We start from the raw sequence: 5,656 nt of genomic DNA on the forward strand, positions 1-5,656 counted from the left end.
CTCTCAGATTCCTGAACTCCCTGGATGGGGCGCCTGTCACCACCAGAATGGCAATGGATCCGGGACAGTTTTCGGAACCAGGTTTCTGGGAGCACCGCCCGTCTGTCTGTTTCTGGGAGCACCGCCCGTCTGTCTGTTTCTGGGAGCACCGCCCGTCTGTCTGGTAAGCACTCAAGTGCGTCAGGTTATCAGCCCACTCATACAAGGCTAGGGCGGCCTGAGTGGAAGGGGAGCCTGATCACCTCCCAGACTACCCGAGTACCGGTCTCCAGTTGGAGGACCAGGGGAAACGGAAGTCTTCAGGTTCGATTCTGGAAAGGGCGGTGCAGGGGGGGAGCGTTGGAATGTGTGTGTGTGTGTGTGTGTGTGGCGGTGCAGGGGGAGTGTTGGAATGTGTGTGGGGGAGCGTTGGAATGTGTGTGTGTGTGGAATTGTAATTGTGTGAATTGGAGGAAGTCCTGGGCTGTGCAGCAGGCCATGAGCGAGTTCGGATTCTGCAAGTTTGTGGCAAACCTCTTATGGTTCAGGGTGAGCAACCCTGAAAGGGGGGTGGGCTGGCTGGGGGTTTAGATTCCCAATGTCCCCATGGGGGAGCACCAGACTGAAGGAAGTGACAGTTTATTCAAAACGCTTTGCTGTTTGTCTGCAAGCCCTCCCACTAAACATTGGTGCCGAAGATGTGAGAGGTGAAGTTAGTAAGACACAATTGAAATGCATGATTTCTAATTAAAAAAAAAAGGCTTTCACTAATGACTGGGGAATCAAGCTGACCCCTGACTGACTTAAAAAACTCTATGAATTAAAGTGGACCACTTTAGGAAGAATAAAAAGAAGGAATTTTCTTATATTACAGCTTATCATTACTCTGCCTTATAAAGTAAATCTTACACATTTCAGAATAAAAGGAAAACATCTATGTAAGGGTTTTAAAATTGACTTCATGAAAAGAATCTGTTCTGTACAATTAATATTGCCATTGTGTAACCTTGGTAAAACAAACAAAACAGTTAAAATGTGCACTCTAGCTGGGAGGACTGGCTATCCTCTCAGAAGGAGGTGTACTTTAATAAAAATATCTAGGTCCCAGGAAGCTCCTCTTTGTCCCTAGCCAGTTCCCAGAGGACCAAACTGGGCCTAGTCAAACAAGCTAATTAGAATTTGGCCACTACTCTGTGAAGTTATCATAAAAAGAGTAAAGAAGAAAAAAATCTTATGAGAAAGGGACAGTACCTCATCAAAATCTTGTGCATTGCTATGTATTTTAACTAAGGAAACTCTGAATGCTATCCCCAAAATTGCTATGGATTTTTACTGAAAGTTATAATGCTGCTTCTGAAATTCTCCAGTACTTCTCTGCATGTGGTAATGCTATCTTACCTGGCGATGTAACTATGCTAACAAAATCTATTTTTATGAAACTGAAGTCAGTGTTGTTCACAAATCCAAACCTATAAGTTAAATGGCCCCAAATATCACATTGTCTTTTATGCACAAAATTGGCACTGGGAGCAGGATTCACATTTCAGCATGGCTTCATAGTAATAGAGATCAATGAGACAAGCTTTAAAAATTTATGCAGAAACTGTGGAATATGTTCTTATAAATATTGTGATGCTTTATTAGGACCATACTTGATAAATTGAAAGTTGCTGTTTTCTTGTCTTTTTGTATGCATAATTGTTTTAAATTTAAATATTTTGTCTCCCTGAGTTATACTTTCTGGTGCTTTAAGACATTTGGGGATTTTTATGTCAGTAGGCCCTCTTCAAAGTTTACTTAAAGTGAATTAACAGTAAGCCATGGGCTTTTAACATAGATTAGGAAATAATGTCATTTTTTTAGGGAAAATGTCCTCTAAGCTCAAAATAAAATTAAAAAAACCAAGAAATCCCAGGATGGGAAAATTTACTTTACTCCTCACTTGCAGAGGAATGAGCAAAATGCACAAGAACCTGTAAAAATTAGGAAAATAAAATAAAACAGGAGAAGCCTATGAAAAGGAATTGGTAGAATTACGGGAAAAACTGTGAATACTGCAGGATCAAAATTTTGTTTTTGAAGAAATTGTTTTAATTATCAATCAATAGCTGAGAGGGCCACAGTCCATATAGCCCAATATAAATATAAGAAAGATAAGGTAAAATTAACAAAGAAAAAGTACATATGGCATTAGCCACTGCCACTGTGATTAGAACTGTGATAAATAGGATGTTAATATATAAAATAAAGCAGATAATAAAAAAGTTTTTTCAGGAAAAGAAAAAATATATAAATTATCTAGATGGTCAAAATTGCTGATGCAGGGGCTGATGGAATGGTGTTGAACTATGCAAATTCTATAAAATTTATTAAAATTGGCACCAACCCCATCACATAGACTGCTTTTTAAAAGTTTAATTGGCAAACTGGAAAAAGTTCTATCTTTCTGGCATTGGTTGTGCAAAGGTATAAGCAATGCCCTGCTGACACTGTGGCTACAAAACAATCAACTCTGGTATATTTCATAAAATGGCAAAGCTGGGAAACATGGGAGACTGAAATACAGGGAAAGGAAAAACCAAAATGAACAAACAACAAAAATTTGTATATGTTGGATTTTTGGTTGTGCATTAAGTGGAGAGTTTGGGTATTCAACATTATTCTAACAAATTTAATTTTCATAATAACTGTGTATAATGAAATGTTTGCTTGAAGTGGTGACTTAATTTTGAAGGATATAAAGGATATTTTTTTTTCTGAGAGGAAAACAATAATTTTGTCCTAACATGAAATAATTGGCCATTGCAGAATAAAAAATGTGGGACAATGCCTGAATGAATATAACAAGTTATCAAAGGTTTGTAGAGGGGAAATTATGGTCAAAGTTAAGAAAAGTTTTAAATGAAACTAAAAGGAGAGGTATTAAAAATGGTATCCAAACTCTTTAGCATCTACCCTAACTTACCTGAGGTCAAACCAGGAAACATGGTATGGGTAAAAAGCTGAAGAGGAAAAAAAATTTTTAAAAGAGGCTCCCTCCAGTCTTAATAGAAAGGTCCTTACCATGTTGTTTTAGTAATTTCAACAGCTGTCAAAGCCGTGAGGAGCATCCTATAAATTCACCACGCTCAGGTCAAGAAGGCCACTGCAGACCACCTTGGAAGTGCACCCCTGATCCTGAACACCTGAGACGCACCGTCGTCTGGGAGCCACTGTGCCCTTCTCCGTCACAGCTGAAATGAGCTGACCAGCCCGCAGCTGAGGCCAGAGTGACCATCATTGCCCTGCTCTAGCTCACCAGAAGCAGCTAGTCAACACACGGCCAAAGCCTGAGGAGACCTCCGAGCCCTGCCTCAGTCACCCTGGAAGCTGACTGATCTACGCAGGGCCAAAAATTAGAAAATCAACACATGGACATCCCGGCCTGCCGGGTCTGTGGACTAACTGTCTTTTCTTCTTCTTTGTATTTGTCTTTCGTTTAGCTGTTTTAGCCCTCCTGGAAATGGGTCTCCTGGAGTTATTCCTGAAAACCAGCTTTACTCTAATTTGATGGAATCCCTCTTACCTGGATAACTCCCCTCTTCCTAGCTGCTGCTCAGTGTGTGTGTCTACACTAATATTATAAAAAAGTTTTTAGGATAAAAAATAAGTCACTGTTTATAAGAGTTAAAAGCTTGATGTTTAACCCCAAGCTTGCAGACACAAGTCTATGAGGAAATGCAGACTTAGAATTTCAAGATCTGGAACTACAATAGAAGCTGAGATATGCAGATAAAGCACAATGAGGTGTGGAAAAAACTTGCTTAAGAGAAATTAACATCCTAGCCTTAAAAATATTTACCTCCCAGAACTTGTTTTTGCATTATATAGCTTTTGCATGCAAACAACCTTTATCATCTTTCTTGCTAATAAATAATTTTGTACTTGGTTGAAAATATGCCCCAGTATACTATAATTCCACCTCACCAGGTTCAATAATGCTGTTTTCATTACTCTAGGATGGCAAAACTGAGAAGGCCTCCTGGGAACTGGTGCTAACTTTATCTCTTGTCCAAAAGTTATAAGCTAAGCCTTCACTGAAGAAAAAGAAAAAACATGGGCTCCCAAAAGCATGCAACCAAAGCTAATGCCCCATGAGCAGGTGAAAAAAAACCCAAAGCAGGTACTGGGCATAGAGGCTAGGGGGCATAGGCTGTCAAAGAGACAGATCAGACCCTCTTAGGGGTTGTTACTGCTCCCTTACTTGCACACCTCATGCCACCCTGCTTGGCCCAGGAAGATGGCTGTTTAGCCAAAGACGGGTAAGATTCCTCAGGGGAGGAACAACCTAAGACAGGCACAGTCCAAAAGGGGCCATCAGGAGAAAACTTGAGGCCAACAGAGGGAGAACACAGACCTTTACCCCCCAACTTCACCGAGGCCTAAACCCTGCATGGCTACATTGTTTCCCATGCCCAGCTCAGATCAGAACATACCAGCACCTGTAGTAAATAAACAAAGTGAAATATAAGTGATGCTATAACCCCTCCCTAAAAGTCAGGGTAAGCATCAAAGGGGGGAAATGTAGCAGGTAGGCCTTGGCCTCTTTCTGGTTTAGCTGTACTCTCTTTGAAAAATCCCCAAACCCCCTCTCCTTGCAGGCAAGTGAGATGAGGCACATTTCCTGGTATAGAAACCCCCTCCCCTAGCCTTCAGGAACTGGTAAAGATGCACATAGGCAAAAGAAGGCATTCCTGGGGTAGGGGCTCCTCAACAGTTCAGCTCTGAGCCATTCTCAACTTAAATCAGCCAATTGTGTACCTTGTCTTTAACATGTCAAAGAGTCTATAAAAGCTAAGGTTGCCTTTTGTTTGGGGCTCAAACTTTTGAGGTGACTCAGCTGGGCCCTCGTGCGCACGAGCTAATAAAACCTGCTTCCTGAAACTGCAGATCCTTAGTCTCAGCCTGTTCTAACTTCTCAGAATGTTCCTGGAGGCCTGTGGCCTCATTCCTGGTTTTTGTGCTACAATTTCACTCTGTGGTTTCCAGATTTTCTAGATCAGATCTTGGTGTATTGGGGGAAGTTGCTAATTTATTTGTAGCAGCTTGGTGGTAGTCCTGCAGATTCCACACTTTTCAGAATCTTTCAGAAACAGGGCACTGTAGTGTCTGGCTCTTCTCCCACCTTTTACCCCATGACTCAGTGTGGATGCCTGTTGGCTGAAGTGTGACAAGGTGTTGCTTGTAAAGTTTTATCTCCGTCACTTTCTGCATGACAGATGAAGAATGCAAGAGTCTTGGCAAACCTGGCACTGAGATTCTGCAAGCTCTTCAACATGTCAAGGAGTGAAGCAAAATCAATCATAGGAGCAATTGCTGGCTGTGGTTGGGAGATTAAGATCTTTACAAGATAATAAAGGCAACAAATTACATCTGCCGGCACTTAAAGCAGGAGACTCATAAAGTAATTCTTGGGTAAGCAGTGAGACTCCTTTCCATGGCTCATCAAGATTAAGGGAGAAGACTGGAATCTGGGCAGGATCAAGCTATAGACCAGCTCAAAGGAGTTGTGTGCTTAAAGCTCTTGATTGCCCATCAAAGCCTGCAGAACATCAGCCCTAGCTGCTTTCAGCACTGTTTCACAGGGAGTCATAGGACTGGACTGCAGGACTTTTAAATCACCAACAGCCTCCTCTTC

This window comes from Tamandua tetradactyla, chromosome 1 (genome assembly GCF_023851605.1).
Source record: "Tamandua tetradactyla isolate mTamTet1 chromosome 1, mTamTet1.pri, whole genome shotgun sequence".
Taxonomy (NCBI): Eukaryota; Metazoa; Chordata; class Mammalia; order Pilosa; family Myrmecophagidae; genus Tamandua; species Tamandua tetradactyla.